Below are 18491 nucleotides of genomic sequence, written 5' to 3' on the forward strand. Positions count from 1 at the left end.
CATTTGGAGAATCTAGCTTAATATTGGTGTGTTTCTTGATTGTGCGTAAGTATCACTGACATCAGAATGAGCTGATTTAGTATGCACTGGCAGAAATATTTCAGCCTGTATGTCATTCATCACATATTTATTGAGCACCTAGTATCTACTATGCATATGCAAGGAGTTTTCCTCTTCTCTGGAGATATTGTTTGTTATTTTTCTTATTTACAAAATTAAAAAATTCCCATCTGCAAATATTTTTATTAGTTATTTTTCAGGCTGACTCTGAGAGAATTTTCAGATCTGTGTGTGTGTTTCCATACTTTTTTTGTAAGATTTATTTTTATGTAGACATAAAGAGCAGGAATATAATGTGCAACATAGAACGAAAAGCTTGTGTTCTATGAGGTTTATATATATTTATATATTTAGTATAGAGTACTTTCAGGAGAGCTGGGCTAGAATTTGGTTTCTCCATGTTCTTTCCAGATACCATACTTCCCAGTTGTTTCCAGATGTTCCAAGTCAGGAAATCTTGTCATTTATGGGATAACCGGCCCCCTAAAAGGGCATTTTCAAAGGGATGCCAGAGCACAATGAATGCTCATGGTGCCTGTATGCTTCTCCTTCCAGGTGAGTTGTGGGCCCGAAGAAAATCTGTCATACTTGTTCCCAAACCTGATTATACTGTTATAAGTGTCCTTATGAAATTTAAATACTATCAAATTGATTGTTAATAAAACATGGGTATGCAAATGCAAAAGGAACGTTGTTCCAATGAAAACTAAGTTAAATGCTTTGGAAAATGCAAGCAGGTAAGACCCTGAAAAAAGTCTTTATGAAATTAGTAGTGGATGTGTTAACTGTAAAAGATTGGAAAAGCAGGTATCTATCAGTTCTCACTTGGCTTTAAAAAAGTAAAAGTGAAAATTGTAGGCAGTGAGATAAGTGACATAGATACATGGAACTCTAAATAGTGAACCCACACTCAACAAACCAGGGCCCCACAGCCACGTACTGGTTAAGAAATCCCAAATCATACAAAACAAAATACTGTTATTTATGTTTAAGCTAAAATAAGATATTTAAGGGGTGCCTGGGTGGCTTAGTTAAGCATTTGACTCTTCAGGTCATGATCTTATGGTTTGTGAGTTCAAGTTCGGCATTGAGCTCTCTGCTGGCAGGGTGGAGCCTGCTTGGGATTCTCTTTTTCCCTCTCTCTCTGCCTCTCCCCAGCTCTCTCTCTCTCTCTCTCAAAATAAATAAATAAACTTTAAACAGTAAGATATTAAGATATATGTATCTTATAAAGATAAACATACATTTTTATGATTCCTTTTTATTAACCAGCCATCTAAATATTTTACATATATTTGCATGTACTTAAAATCAGACACTAAATTTTGTAGTAATAATGAAAAACAGATAATTTGGGTTTTCCTATTTAAAAATAAAACTACAACTTATGAAACTGATCTATCTCACAGTTAGGAAAGTTATACTACATTTGCAACATCACTGATTCTTTGAATTCTTTGAATGAGCTATATTGGTTATTGTTTTTGATGTATGATGAGATATTCTTTTTTCATTTGACCTTTGTGGTTTATTTATGACTATTAGTTTTGCAAAAAATATTTGAAGACTTCATACATTTTCTCAAGGTCCTCCTGTAATATTCAGTTGCTTTCTTTGAATTGTTGTCCCTGTTCCTTTTCTCTTCCTTTGTGGTCTGCTGGTTCAACTCTGCTGAATCCTACACTGGTAAGGCTTTACATGTGAGCTAAGAAGTTCACTGCTACTTCCGATGGGTTAGTTAACTTCTGCATCTTTTGCAACATTTGCACCTTCACTTTGCAATTGATTTGCATTATTTTGGGACGAAAACTGCTAAATAGGTATACAAAATTGATATCTACTAGAGCAGTGCTGTCTAATAAAATATAACGCAAGCCACAAATGCCAAGTCATATATGTAACTTAAAATTTTCTAGTAGCCACATTAAAAAAAAAAAAACTAAAAAGAAACAAGTGAAATTAATTACAATAATGTGTTATTTTACGTAATATATATAAGGTGTTACTCTTTCAATATTTAACCAATACATAGAATATTACTAATGATAACTTTTACCATTTGTTTTTGTACTAGATTTTTCAAATCTGATGTGTATTTTATACTTCAGAACATCTTAAACATCATTTTGGACTAGCTATAATTCAAGTGCTCAAAAGGCCCGTGTAGCTAGCGGCTAGTGCATTGCATCGCACAGTCCCAGTGCCATTGTACCTAACACTTATTAGTTTTATGGATTATTAAATCCCTGGTGAGGCCAGATTGGTGTATAATAAAAAAAAATTATGCTAAGTGATATTAGTCGGTCAGAGAAAGACAAATATCATATGACTTCACTCATATGAGGACTTTAAGAGACAAAACAGATGAACATAAGGGAAGGGAAACAAAAATGACATAAAAACAGGGAGGGGGAGAAAACAGAAGAGACTCATAAATATGGAGAACAAACTGAGGGTTCCTGGAGGGGTTGTGGGAGGGGGGATGGGCTAAATGGGTAAGGGGCATTAAGGAATCTACTCCCGAAATCATTGTTTCACTATATGCTAACTAATTTGGATGTAAATTTTAAAAAATAAAAAAATAAAATAAATCCACATTTATATGTTCTGTAAAGAAAAAGTCACAACAGATGGAAATTAGTAACATATAACTAAGTAAATTATTTTCTACTTCCAGTAGTTAACCTTTCAAATAAATTTCAGGTGCTATTGTCAGTTATCTTACTAAACTACAGTTCTGATTCTGTCCCTTCTCCTCAAACTCTTTAATGGTTCCACATTACATAGAGCATAGAATCCAAATTCCTTCTTTCACTCATTCAACAAATGTTAAGTGCATTAACTCCTTTTTAAAAAAAAAGATTTGTAGTTTTAGTGTTTTATTTATTTTATTTATTTTTTGAGAGACATAGAGACATCGTGAGTGGGGGAGGGCAGAGAAACAAGGAGAGAGAGAATCCCAAGCAGGCTCCACACTGTCAGTGCAGAGCCCACGGCGTGGCTCAATTCACTAAACTGCAAGATCATGACCTGAGGTGAAACCAAGATCAACGCTTAACTGACTGAGCTATTTAGGCACCCCTAAGTGCATTAACTCCTATGTGTTAGATACCATGCAAGGCCCAAGAATATCATAGGATCAAAGTAGACATGCTTTCTACCCTCCTGGAACTCTCAATCTATCTCCTCCTTCATACTTTCCACCATTAATTATTTTGGTCTCACCATTTACTCTATCCTGAGGCCTGAGCTCCAGCGACAAATAACTGTTCCTCGCATCACCCTGTATAGCTGTAGCTGGGAAACAGCTGCCGAGTGAGGGACTCTTTCCCAGCCATCCTTGCAGTTACATATGGCCATGTGAGTTGTTTCTCCAATAGAATGGGAACCATGGCTTTAAAGAAATGGCCCTGGCTGGGTACTGATAACTACAATACCCCCATGGGATGTCAGAGTCACAGAATAAAAAGGGTCTTTAAGTGACTAGGTAGAGGACAGCCCTTCTAGAAAACCTGAATTCATTCCCAGGGATAACAATTTATCGTTTTATGCCATTACTTATTTAGACTTAGTTGTTATGGTAATTTAATCTACCATAAATAATACAATATAATTTTCTTTGTTCACTAATGCATTGTAGATACCACTTGCTTTAGGAGAAGCGGCAATACACAGATACAAGAGGGCTTCGGTATCAGCTAAGTTGGTGTTGGAATCTCAGTTCTTCCATTATTAGTGACATGACCTTTGACAAGTTGTACACACTTTAGTCATCATTAACATGAGGATTTTCTGTTGGAGCCTCCCCTTCTCCTCCTACCGTTACCACATTTCCATGCCACCAACTACATCTCTCTGGCCTCTAACGCTCACTTTGCTGACTATATAGCCTGCTGGAAGTGGACCCTGCTCCCTGATTCAGAGCAGTCTTTACCCAATGACAAGGGTTACAGTGGTGTACTACAGATGCTTTGCACACATTTGTAAGAACCTATAGTGCACATCCCTTTCCAACTTCAAGTTCAGTGATGTCACATTGGTAGCTTGAAATTGGCAACTATAGATGTATTTTACACCACGGGAATTATTAGCAAATGCTACAAATCAGAACTTGGGGGGCATGGGTGGTCCAGTAGGTTGGGGGTCTGACTCTTGATCTTGGCTCAGGTCATGATCCCACATGGGTTCTGTACTGACAGCTTGAAATTCTCACTCTCCCTCTCTCTCTGCCCCCCACCCCCACCATGCTCTCTTTCTTAAACTTAAAAAAAAAAAAAAAAAAGAACTCTCCCATCGTCTTCCAGAGCTGTTTGTTAAACACTGACCAACATACCAGAATGTCTTACCCTTAGGGTGGGATCATTCAGGAGTGTGGTTGGCAATAATTTCCAGATTTTTTCCCCAGCAGGACTGATCTCCAGTTACCCATAGTGGTACCTAGCTTGGAAATACAAACTTTATTAGCTGCCTTTCCTGTCCCAGGTCTCCACTCCCCTGCCTTCCCCTCTCAAACAACTATTTGCGTTAGAATCCTGTCTAAAGGTCTGGTTTTAGGGCAACTCAAACTAGGACAGGGACTAGCGATAAATAAAGTTGAAATTATGTAAAGTGCATAGAGCTTAGCAGGTGCTCCACAAATATTAGCAGTTCCCTGTACTGAAATAATATATGGGTAAACCCAACTCAGCAGAATTTAAGGGTTAATTAGCCATAATAGGAATTGAAAGTATGCATTTAAAACTCAATTGTCCTAAATACATAAATCACCTCTGTGGACTTTTTAAAACTTTCATTATTTTAAATAAATTTTTATCATAAAAAATGCAAACTATACATATGAAAACTTAAGGTAAATCTCTAACATAACCAAAGAGACAAAATTAATTCAGGAATGTAGTCTTGTGAGATGTAGATCTCCAGGCTCTCTTCACACTGCTAGTAGCTGTAGCCTTCTAATAAATTTAAAGTCTCTAATGCCTTTATTCATTGATACTGATTTTTCACTAGCAACTGTCAGTTTTGTTTTATTTTGGTTTTAATTTTAGATTCTTGTCTTGACCTCATATTGTATGTCACCTTTGAATAGTGATGTATGCCAGGATCTGAATATTCTAGGATTTGCAGTTGTAATTTTGGAGCCATTAGAAAGCTCTTTCATGAGGTCACCATTAAAAAGCTATAACCTCCCTAGATATTTCTCTTTAAAAACATAGGTATCCCCAGCTTTTTGAAAGTTTTCCTCTTTGCTTTTATGAAAGACCTGCATTGGTTCCTGCTTTTGCTAACCAAAAGAAATATGAACTCAGGAACCACACTCAGCATCAAGCTGCCATAGCTTTGAACTCTGTCTGTGAGCATCTGTGCTTTATCTCGATTTATTTTGGCATCCATTAGCAAGATATGTCCTATGGTATCAGAAAAGGCTGAGAGGTTTTTTTTTTTTGTTTTGTTTTGTTTTTTTTGCAGGGGGTCTGGGAATGCTCAAAAACTTTTCTATATAAATATATATTTTTTTCATTTTCTCCATATTCTTGCCAACATTGTTGTTTCCTGTATTTTTTAATAATTTTTTTATGTAAAAATTTTTTAGGGGCGCCTGGGTGGGTCAGTTGGTTAAGCGTCGGACTTCGGCTCAGGTCACGATCTCGCGGTCCGTGAGTTCGAGCCCCGCGTCAGGCTCTGGGCTGATGGCTCAGAGCCTGGAGCCTGCTTCCTGTGTCTCCCTCTCTCTCTGCCCCTCCCCCATTCATGCTCTGTCTCTCTCTGTCTCAAAAATAAATAAAACGTTAAAAAAAATTTAAAAAAATAAATAAAATTTTTTTTAGTAATTTACATCCAAATTACTTAACATATAGTGCAACAATGATTTCAGGAGTAGATTCCTTAATGCCCCTTACCCATTTAGCCTATCCCCCCTCCCACAACCCCTCCAGTAACCCTCAGTTTGTTCTCCATATTTATGAGTCTCTTCTGTTTTGTCTCCTTCCTTGTTTTTATATTATTTTTGTTTCCCTTCCCTCATGTTCATCTGTTTTGTCTCTTAAAGTTCTCTTATGAGTGAAGTCATATGATATTTGCCTTTCTCTGACTGACTAATTTCATTTAGCATGATACCCTCCAGGTCCATCCACATAGTTGCAAATGGCAAGATTTCATTCTTTTGGATTGCCAAGTAATACTCTGGTGTGTGTGTGTGTGTGTGTGTGTGTGTGTGTGTGTGTGTGGTATATATATATATATATATATATACCACACACACCACATCTTCTTTATCCATTCATCCATTAATGGACATTTGGGCTTTTTCCATACTTTGGCTATTGTTGATAGTGCTGCTATAAACATTGGGGTGCATGTGTCCCTTCAAAACAGCACACCTGTATCCCTTGGATAAGTGCCTAGTAGTGCAATTGCTGGGTCGTAGGGTAGTCTTATTTTTAGTTTTTTTGAGGAAACTCCATACTGTTTTCCAGAGAGGCTGCACCAGCTTGCATTCCCACCCATATAAATTAATTTTAAGTGCTTCTTTGCTTTATGCCATTTTGGCTTACAAAGTTTTCATAGGAAAGCTCTACTTTTAGAGGGGAAACCTGTAGTCCTTTGTAATGTCTCTATGGTGAAATTATGAATAGCATTATTTACCTTATTATATTTCAAGAGTAAATGGGCTCTTACCAGACACAAGGGCTAAGGACATTTTGGAGAAGCCAAATTATTAGTTTCTGAAAGGAGAACATAATTTATTAAGAAAAACACCGAACCCAGAGTCAGGAGTCCCAGATTATTGCTCCTCCGTCTGTGTCATATTGGGTGAGTCATTCAGTCACTTCCCTTCCCTGGGTTTTAGTGTCCCCATTTTCAAAGTAAGGACACTGAACAAGATGGAATTTAATGTCTATTTCAGCTCTAACATTTTATGGATGGATAGGTGTATTTACACCATAGGAATTATTAGCAAATAGCATTTTATCAGAGTGTGACACATGTCGACAAAGGACCCAGTTCAAATTATGTAGCCATCATTTGCTAGTCCTATCTTAATATGTCAAAGTCTGTAAGACAGTAAGAAAAGACTTCTGGTCATGTTGTATCCTTGTTATTATCTTTGTGGTGTCAGTTACTGTGTGAAAATCAGAAAGTACTACCTTCATCTGGGGGAAAAAGGCAACAAAGTATTTTTCCTTAGGGTTTTAATGTTGGAAGAAATGACAGACTCTTGATCATGGTTTACTTGCTGATGTTTTAAAGTTTGGTTTTTTTTTAAATATGTAACTTACTATTATTCAGACTTGCAAATTAAAACAGTGAGATTTATTTATTTCCCATAAGACTGACAACATTTAAAAAGGTGGACAATGCCTGATGTGGCTGAGGATGAGAAGAAACAGTCACCTTTGGTTGGGTTTAATCTGTACCTGTCTTAACTGAGATTCCCCCCAAAAGGAGATCCTGAGACCATGGAATAGGAGTGGGGGAATGAAAAGGGAACGGTAAAGCCCATCCACGGGGAGCTTTTTCCAGTCAGTCACCACCCTTGTAGGCAGTCAAGGGCTGGATCTCTCAGGGGTCTTCTGAAGGGATGTGTGAATTGTGCCTCATAATTGCCCACCTAAAGAATGGGAGAGGGGAGGGGAGCATTTACCCACCAGCTCCTGTCCTCATTGGATAAGAGTCACACCAAGAAGTGTTAGCCTTTCGTATTTCAAGGTGTACGCACTGGTGAAAGCTGATTAGTGTCCCCAGGCATCGGTCAGACAGCCTGATAGACCCTGAGGAAAAGTGAGAGATAATGAGGTCAGGCTGGAGTGAGATGCTGTCGTGCTGCAGACAGCAGCACAAAGCTGCAGCAATAATGGAAATAAAAGATGTGCAAGATGCAGGTGGACACAAGAGGTATCGAATACAGAACCAAAGAGGACAATGTGAAATAGCTTTTAAAAATTTAAACAAAACTATGCTTTGATTTCTTTTTTTTTAATGTTTATTTATTTGTTTTGAGAGAGAGCTAGTGAGCAGGGGAGGGGCAGAGAGAGAGAAAGGGAGAGAGAGACAGAGAGAGAGACAGAGAGAGAGAGAGAATCCCAAGCAGGCTCCACACTGCCAGTGCACAGAGCCTGTTGTGGGGCTCAAACTCATGCACTGTGAGATCATGACCTGAGTCAAAATCAAGAGTCAGGCGCTTAACCAACTGAGCCAACCAGGTGCCCTTGCTTTGATTTCTATTCTACAGAGCAGTGTTGATAGTCATGAAAGAGTAACAGTAAACTTGATCCCATTAGTAGTGGTTAGATTGTTAAAAATTATGCTACTTAAATGAATATTTAGTCACAGGGAAGAGTGAAATAGCTTGTTCTACTTATTTCTTGTACTGACAAAGAAAGATGTCTAAAGTGTAGTAAAGTGGAAAAGCAAGCAGCAGATTATAATACAATTACATTTTTGTGAAGTCTATACTTATTTTATATATGTTATATATAATGCTAATGTGACAAATTTTTATATATTTCAAATACCTGTAAGATAGTTAATACTAACTCTTGGGAGTTGGGTGAAGGAACTTTCACTTTTTACTTCTATGTTGTTTATACACCTTATAACAGACATGGATCTTTCTTCAATAATAAATTTAAATAATACATACAAATATGAAGGAATAAATCTTTCTCAAAAAAGTATGCCTTATTACCAGTGATTTTGCTTTGGCTAAGTTTTCATTAGACTCCTATAACTTTCCTAACTTTTGAAAATAAAGGTGTTTCTATAACAAGGGCACTAATTTATATACATTATGAAGTTTAAATTTTAGGTAGAGGAATAGTCAGGGTGAAATTAAATGCTAGAATGCCAGGTTTTCTTTTGGAAACATAAAATTTATTGACTTATTTTTCCCAAACTTTAGTGCTAAAACTGAGTTGGTTGGTTATGAAGCCTTTGCACTTCAGTCTGAAATTACAACACTGAAGAGTAATCCTTGCAATATATTCAGTGTATGCTGTGGACACAGCATATTTTTCAGCACAGTAACTAAATAAAGTGTTTTTTGCTAACTTAAAAAAAAAGTAAAAAAGAAATACAACTCACGTGATGGGGGAAACAATCTTCACTTTTGGACTTAAGTTTAGTACCTCTCTGCATTTCTTAAGAGGACACCTATCACTGACTTCCAGCTTTAATTAAATTACAAAGAAAAATAATTTCTAAGATGAGAAAGTAAGTGTCATTGTATCAACAACTCTAAAACACAGCCCATCTCTCTAGAGCGCCCTCCCCTTCACACATATTTATTGGCAATTGCAGTATACATCTGTTGCTTCAGATGATTTTTGGCAGAGAATCTGCTGGGCCAAGCTGTAGGAAAACATGGCAAGATGAGGAAGCTAAGCAGAAGCATTTACTCTCCTCAACTTGTAGACTATAAAGCAAGTCGGGTCATATCCCAGTCTGAGAGAGGCAAAGGTAAACTAACAACGGCTTTTCTTTGAGAAGTACTCCAAAGGGTGGCAAAAATCACAGAACTATCTTCTTTATCAGTGTAAAGTGGATGGGCATTGTTGTTATAGCTTACCAGTATATATGAAAACATTGGAATGCCAACTTAAGATAAGAAAACACTGGACTAGGCAGGGTCAGACCATGGAAACAAACTTTTCATTTCATTTCATTTTGTTTTATTTACTAATTTTTAGATGTTTATTTTTGAGAGAGAGAGCGAGGGAGGGGCAGAGAAAGAAAGAGAGTGAGAATCTTGTTTTAAAAAAATTTTTAAGGTTTATTCACTTTTGAGAGACAGAGAGACAGAGAGACAGAGAGATAGAGAGTGTGAGTGGGGGAGGGGCAAAGATAGAGAGGAACACACAGAATCCAAAGAAGGCTCTAGGCTCTGAGCTGTCAGTATAGAGCCCTACCTGCGGTTCAAACTCACAAGCCGTGAGATCATGACCTGATCCGAAGTCAGACCCTTATCTGAGCCACCCAGGTGCCCCAAGAGAGTAAGAATCCCAAGCAGGCTCCTCACTGTCAGCACAGAGCTTGACTCAGGCCCGAACTCATGAACCGTGAGATCATGACCTGAGCCGAAATCAAGAATTGGATTCTTAACTGACTGAGACACCCAGGTACCCCTTTTTCATCTTATTTTAAACCACTTTTCATATTGCAGAGGGTCTCAAAATTACGTTTTAAGATTCATGTCCTTCTTTAGAAATAGGATATTGCAACGTGAATTGAAGAAATCCGAAGAGCTAGGTTTTTAAAAAAAATTTCAAATATTAAAATGATCAGTGATGAAAATTATATAGACATATCATGGAGATCAAAAGCTTTTGAAATAGGGGTGCCTGGGTGGCTCAGTCAGTTAAGCATCCAACTCTTGATTTCCCCTCAGGTCATGATCTCCCGGTATGTTGGACTCTGTGCTGACAGCGTGGATCCTCTTGGGATCCTCTCTGTCCCTCCCTCTCTCTCTCCCTGCTCCTCCCCAGCTCTCTCTCTCTCTCAAAATAAATAAATAAACTTTAAAAAGCTTCTGAACTATAAGAACTTTTCTAAGCTGATTTTCAAATGGCCAGATTTTCCTAAAAACAATTCTTTACCTTTCTAAAACAGTTGACCATATGTTGGAACTTAGATTGTGTATTGAGGGTTGAGGAAACCCAGGACATTAGCATTTTTCTATTCTCCAACTGCTTTGCAGGCTTGTTGGCTGGGCCAGTGCTCCTCACTGCAGTTTCAGGGCCAGGCCCAGCTCTGCCTATTCATGTGACAGTTAGTGATCATCACGTCTGGCAGAGGACAAGGGGCAGCTCCCGAACAGCCTGGCCTGTCTCATTCTGGAGTTGTCAGCCTCCTTAGAAGCTGAGCATATGTTCAGAATGGCCTCTTCTAACTCAGGTGATTTTTGGCTCCTTCAGTTGTATCTTTTTCTGTTTCCTTGGGTTCTATTTTCATTTTATTTGAAGCAAAGTACTCCAGCAGCTGTCATAACTCTTCATATTAGTCTAATCAACAACAATAACATCAGCTTAGGTAACTGCCAAGAGGCCATCATTGACCAGAGGATGGCATAAAATCATAATCGACTGAGTTCTCTCTGAAATGCTGCAGTTGTACTTAGCCAGGGAAGTTACTATTGGATTCCCTGCCTCCTTTACCCACATACACTCAGGAGCCTGGCGGTACTCTGTGGTGTTACTAATACCTCAAAGTTGGTCTTAATCCCTTCTATTGGCATTGTAATATTTAATATTCCTATTATTTTTGCTTCCATCTGTACTTTGCCAAAAATGAGTTGATTATTTTTAAGGGAGGAAGAATACTACATAATCCAGAGAACAAAATAAATAGATTAAAATTATTGGTGGAAAGACTAAAATTGAAGACAAACTCATTCACGACAACAGAAAATTTAGGATTTGATTCATCCAACATTTGATAAAGGCCCCAGTCTGTCAGGTGTTCTTGCATACTGTTACCCACGTAATTCTTCCACAGGTCGTTTTGGAGACAAAGTTTCCCCGTTCTACAGACTTGGAAATGGAGCCATAGGGAGTTTTTTTGTTTTTTTTGTTTTGTTTTTTTTTTTTTAATCCTGCTGCAAATCACTTAGCTGGAAAATTGGCAGGATAGGCTGCTAACTCTAAGTTTGGTCTTCTTCCCATTATACATCACTGCTTCCAGGAAGAATAAATGTATTCTTTGTGTAACAATCGGACATCTCTAATCAGTCAACAAATGTTTATCAAGTGCCTATCAGGTACCAGGCACTTGAAGGTTTTCTGAGTAACGATAGTATAATCACTCATGGTCCTCAACCAGTCCTATTTTGAGCAGTAGCAGAAAATTTTCCAGCAGGTCACTGGGGTTAGAAGTTTAGTGGGGGGTAAAAGTAACAAAATTTCTTTTAATGACTCCCAGTAACTCAAACAAGGACCATGATTGTCATCTCAGCTCATTAGCATTATGTTCTAACTCACTGAGTTATCAGCCTCTCCAATGTAGGCCTGGAATTCCAAAACAGATTCTTAGGCATTTCGGTAGAATTATCCAACACATGCCCTAGGCTTTCAGAATCCTCAAATACTCATATAACACTCTCAGTTTTGTATTTTCTCAGTTTTTCAAATTGAGTGCTTCACATTTACCTTCTCAGTAAGTCCGTTTCAAAGTTCAGTTCTTTCATCATCTTCTTCTAAAGATGCTCACACGGATAAGGAAGAAAATAAATCTAACAAAGATGCCAAGAAAACATTGTGCTTTGTAAAGGCCTCATAACTGAAGGAATGCTAATCAAACATTCTCCCTAAATTAAGTTTTGGGTTAACTTCAATATGGAAAGCTCCAGCGACAAAGGATGAGTCCCAGAAATTTGAAAAACCTGAAAATAGGTGAGGTTTTATTTATTCTTCATCTTTGATTCTAATCTTTCCTATCAGCATCCAGTATGGCTGATACAAGTCCATTGGGGATGGACACATGGAGATGGTTAAATACAAAAACAGACAAACAAATAGACTGGCTGGTCATCAGTGAACAATAGCAGATAAAAATATCATTGTTCTTCAACTCTTAATTTTACAAAAGCTTTTGGGTGAAATGTCACCTCTCTTTCCTGAAGTGCTTTCCTTTACCAAGTAATTAAAAATTTAATTGAACTCAAAAGGGCAGAAGAGGCCCTCAGCATTTTACACTTGAAGTATAATCAGCATGTAATTTGTTTAAATTCATGGCTAAATGATGAGACATTATACAATAGCACATGGCGTATGTTTTTATCATTTTCCCCTCTAATATTCATATGTCACCAAATTAGAAATAGTATCATAAAATATTGGTTTCAGGCAGATGACATGAAGGCCCCATCAGAGCAACCCAAGTCTGTTTTTTCTTAAAATGATGGTAAATCAACACTGCTGCACTTGAAAACTCACCACAAGAATCTATGTGCAATTCTGTTTTTTCCTACCCAGCACAAGGGAGAAAGAAAAGGCATGAGGCTTTTCTACCCAATAAGTGCATTCTCATTGCCAGCACTCTACCCTTTAGGAAACCTCATATGGTTGCTGACTTGATTGCAGGACAGAAGAAGTGAAAAGGTGGAGATGGTGTTTGTTTTAGCAGAGCAAGGGAAAGAGCAATTCCTATGGACAGCAGATAGCCAGCCAGTTTTGGCAGTGCAAAGTGAAACAGGTTTGGTAGAGGAAAAGAAAGGGCTCCATTAGTGAGGCATCTGGTGACCAAGACATTTCTCTCCCCTCAGCCTTTTAATTAGCTCCTCGGTGACCCATCAGGCCAGAGCAGCCACAACAGCAATGTGGAGCTTCAAGGTCTCCCTATGGTCCCACGATAGGATTTAGAGTAGATAGAATGTTCCCTTGCAGTGGGGAATTGTATCCTGGAACACTCAGTTGGAACCATATCCATTATTTTCTCCAAAACAGTATTAAACATGTTAATTTGGTGCTATGGGACTATTAACCTTGTACTATAGATTCAAAATTACAACAGGTTTTCTGTTACAAGGTTTTCTAAACTGCAGGTCAAAACCAATTGAATTATTAAGAAATCACATTATTGGGTTGTAACTATTATTTAAAAAAAATAAAAGAAATAGGATAGAAAATATCAGAGTGCATTGCCTGGAGTGAAGGCAATGTGAATCTTTTGTGTGTGTTGTGTGTATGCATGTGTGTGCATGTAGTCATGCTGCAAAGTGTATTCCTTACCACAGGTTGCAGTAAAGTAGGATTCAAGATCATTGTGGTGGAGACTGTAGGACCTAACCTACATTTATACATTCCAGTTCTACATGTTGCATCAGGCCCATGCAGCAAAAGTCAATTCATTGATAATGAGTGAATTTGCCACAAGCTAGTTCACCAAAAATCAATTCCACAAATGATTTATTCACTGACCCATTACTTCATTGCTTTACTGGGGACTTTTCCCACATTCTAGTGTCCTTAAAGCTTTGCTATAGTCCTGCAGCTAGAGATTTGCTAGACTTGTCAAATTATCAACGTTGGTTATTACACATCTCACAATTTAGATACCTCTGTCCCTTATGCCCCTGGCCATGTGGGTGGCTCATATGGTGACATAGCTGCGATGAATTTTCTGATAAATTTCAGCACATTTGTGGGGCTCAGTTGGTTAAGCATCCAACTTCAGCTCAGGTCATGGTCTCATGGTCTGTGAGTTCAATCCCTGCTTCAGGCTTTGTGCTGGAGCTTGGAGACTGCTTCAGATTCTGTGTCTGCCTCTTCCTATGCCCCTCCCCTGCTCGTGATTTGTCTCTCTCTCTCTCTCAGAAGTAAATAAACATTAAAAAAAAAAAAAGCCAACAGAGCTGGCTTAATACCTGGTAAGGGAGGGTATTTTTTTTTTTTAAGTGTTTGTTTATGTTGAGAGAGAGAGAGAGAATGTGAGCAGGGAGAGGGACAGAGAGGGAGGAGAGAGAGAATCCCAAGCAGGTTCTGCCTAAACAGGGCTGGATCCCAGGAATCATGTGATCATAACCTGAACTGAAATCAAGAGTCTGATGCTTAACTGACTTAGCCACTCAGGTGCCCCTGTTTGTTTGTTTTTAAATTAAAATTTATGGGGCATGTGGGTGGCACAGTTGGTTGATCTTCCGACTTTCGTTCAAGTCATGATCTCACAGTTTGTGAGTTCAAGCACCAAGCCTGCTTTGGATCCCCTATCTCTTTCTCTCTCTGCCCTTCTCCCACTCATTCTCTCTCTCTCTCTCAAAAATAAATAAAACATTAAAACAACTTTTAAATTAAAATTTATACTCTATTCTGGTGAGGGAGTGAAACCATTTTGTTTACATTTTGTCAATTATGAAGGTTGTGTATAGAAACTTATGTGAAAAAAATAAGATGTATCTCTATATTTCTACATCTATCACAATGTCATTTGCATAAATTAAAAATAAATGTACACTCCTGTACTATTATGACTTATGCTTATCTCTATGTGAATGCTTTATATACACGTGCTTTAAAAAATATACCCCCCAAAGCCTATTATTAAGACATTCACTCGGTTTCAATTTGAGCAGCTCAACTGGAATCATCAGAGATAGAGCAGTTGTTCAAAAAGTCTCAAGAGTTAAAAACAACAACAATAATACAAAGAGATGAGACCTGGTCTGAGGAACTTTGAGGAAGAAGGAAGAATTGCCAACCTCACAGAAAGGCTTTGTTTGGAAACTGCCTCAGTCAGTTTGAGCCAGAGGAGCCTTGACTTTTAATCAACCCAGAGAAGGGAAGGGCAGAGCACCTCCATAAAGAGGAAAAAGCAGTTTTACATGGAATTATCATTAGGACTTTGTTTCAAAATCAGTTATAAAAAGGATATGTGGATAAAAATGAAACATGCTATAAATTTAAAAATATATGCACCAAAACAATCTTGAAAAAGAACAAAATTGAAAGACTCCTGCCTTCTGGTTTCAAAACTAACTGTAAAGCAACAATAATCAAGATATTATGGTACTGGTATATGGAACAGACATATAAGTCAGTGGAGATAATCCAGACAGCCACATGTGAAAGAATGAAGTTGGATCCAAACCTCACAGCAGATACAAAAATTACCCAAAATGGATCAAAGGCCAAGTGTAAAAGGTAGAATAATAAAACTTTTGGAAGATACCGTAGGAGTAAATCTTTGTGATCTTGTATTTCATAATCGTTTTCTTAGATATGACACCGAAAGCACAAGTAGCAAAAGAAGAAACAGACAAATTAGACTTTATAAAAATGAATAACCTTTTTATTTCACAGGATACTATCAAGAAATTGAAGGGACAGCCCCGACAAGGAACTTGTATCTAGAATATGTAAAGAATTTTTACAGCACAATAATAAAAAGACAACCCAATTTGGAAAGAGGCTAAGGATTGGAATAAACATTTCTCCAAGGAAGATATACAAGTGGTTACTGAGCACATGAAAAGATGCCTAACAGTAACTATGAGGAAAAGACAAATCAAAAGCACAGTGAGGAGGTGTTTGTCTGGCTCAGACATTAGGGCATGCGATTCTTGACCTCGGGGTTGTGAATGTGTGCCCCATGCTGGGTATACAGATTACTTAAAAATAAAATCTTTTCTTTTTTTTTTAAAAAGCACAATGAAATGCCACTTATTACCTACTGATGGTTATAATAAAAAAGACAGAAAATGGCAAGTGTTGGTGAGATTGTGGAGACATTGCTGTGCAAATGTAAAATGGAGCAGCCACCCTGAAAGTGTGGCAACTCCTCAGAATGTTACACATGGAGTTACTATACGACCCTGCAATTCCACTCCCAGCTATATATCTGAAAGAACCAAAAACATAGTCTACAGAAAGACTTGTACATGGGTGATCATAGCAGTATTATTCGTAAGAGCCCAAATGTTCATCAACTGATGAATGGCTAAAACAAAATATGACCATACAATGAAATATTAGCCAGCCATAAAAAGGAATGGAGTACTGATTTGTGTTACAACATGGATAAACCTTGAGAACATTATGCTTAGTGAAAGAAGCCAGACACAAACGGCCACACATTTTAATTCCATTTATATGAAATGTCTACACATTTTTATGATTCCACTTATATGAAATGTCTAGAAGAGGCAAATCTGTAGAGAAAGAAAGCTGATGAGTGGATGCCAGGGGCTGGGCAGAGGGGGATGAGGATTACCTCTTTAATGGGTGCAGAGTTTCTTTTGAGGACGCTAAAACTGGTGTAAAATTGATTGTAGTGATGGTTGCACAACTCTATGAGGATACTAAAAACCATACAGCTGTACACTTTAAATGGGTGAATTCTATGGTATGTGAATTATATCTTGATAAAGCTGTAACAAATACATGCAGACAAAAGAATAATATCCATTTTGTAAGAACACCAGCAAATGTGACCATACACGTTAAACAGGTCAAATATGTCAAATATTTTCTATGAGGGAAAAGGGAAAAGGGAGTGAAACATGGAGACAAGAGGGAATAAATAAATAAACTAAAACAAAATGAGCAAGGGACATTGCCTGGTGCACGATAATGGGCATGAACCAAGGTGTGGGATGAACTCAGACCTCTACAACTGTGTTTAAAAAAGAGAAAAGAGGGGCGCCTGGGTGGCTTGGTCGGTTAAGCGTCCGACTTCGGCTCAGGTCATGATCTCACGGTCCGTGAGTTCGAGCCCCGCGTCAGGCTCTGTGCTGACAGCTCAGAGCCTGGAGCCTGTTTCAGATTCTGTGTCTCCCTCTCTCTCTGCCCCTCCCCTGTTCATGCTCTGTCTCTCTCTGTCTCAAAAATAAATAAACGTTAAAAAAAATTAAAAAAAAAAAAAGAGAGAAAAGAGAATTTTAAGAATTGAGTTTAATGGCACCGTATTTCCAATATTTCAAGTGGTAGATGTTTTTGGTCTTCCTGAGATTGACCCACTAGCCCTCCCCTTTATCTGCAAATAGTTTTGACCTGACGGTTTGTTTCAACATTGGAGCAAGGGAACCAATCCTCTTGCTTAACTGATCTGTGACTTGCCTGTCCTTCAGTGTTTCTTGGCTAAATAACAACATGTTCACATACAAAATTTTGTTGTATAATGATTTCTTCCATTTACTAAAGCATTACTTTTATTTGGAGTTTATACCACTGATTGGACCACTGGCCATAAACTGCCTCTGTCTGCTTTCATGTTGTTTTCATATATTGTAATTTATGTTTCAATGTACTTAAATCTTTTCTTCCTGACCAAATTATAAATCTCTTAAAGGCAAAACTTACACTTCATGCTCTTTTATAGTTCATACAACAATATCATGATTCTTTTCATGTAATAGGTACTCAATAACACTGATTAATTGACAGATTGATAGTGTTCTTGGATTTACCAAACTATAGTCTTAACAAAAAAAGAAAAGAAAAGAAAAGAAAAGAAAAGAAAAGAAAAGAAAAGAAAAAGACAAAAAAGGTCCCAAGTGGTATTTCCTACTATACTATTGTGTATGATTCCTTTGGTGAATTTCTTTTTAAAAATCAGTATATTGACCTATTTAGATTTTTTTAAGTTTATTCATTTTGAGAGAGAGAGAGAGAGCAAGAAAGGGGAGGGGCAGAGAGAAAGGGACAGAGAAAATCCCAAGCAGCCTCCACACTGTCATCAGCACAGAGCCTGATGTGGGGCTCAAACTCACAAACCTTGAGATCATGACCTGAGCTGAAACCAAAAGTCAGATGCTTAACCAACTGAGCCACCCAAGCACCCCGTTTAGAATTTTTGTGAATTTTAACATATATACTTTTTTTATGTCTTTAGATAACTGGAAAACAAGTGACTTACTATGATTTGCAATGTAACAAATGAACATTTCCTCCATCACCTAATTGGGAATTGTATAGAAAATCATAGTTTGCTAAATAAGTTTATAA

General features: G+C 37.7%; 1 long non-coding RNA gene across 1 annotated transcript; it reads left to right on the plus strand.

Moving 5' to 3' along the window:
* Positions 1 to 475: 475 nt before the first annotated feature.
* Positions 476 to 16183, plus strand: LOC132681374 (uncharacterized). The gene is made up of 3 exons (XR_013554129.2): positions 476 to 615; positions 8960 to 9080; positions 15122 to 16183. It is a non-coding gene; the product is annotated as an uncharacterized LOC132681374 (long non-coding RNA).
* Positions 16184 to 18491: the final 2308 nt, after the last annotated feature.

Source organism: Panthera onca, chromosome A1, assembly GCF_046562875.1.
Source record: "Panthera onca isolate mPanOnc1 chromosome A1, mPanOnc1 haplotype 2, whole genome shotgun sequence".
Classification (NCBI taxonomy): domain Eukaryota; kingdom Metazoa; phylum Chordata; class Mammalia; order Carnivora; family Felidae; genus Panthera; species Panthera onca.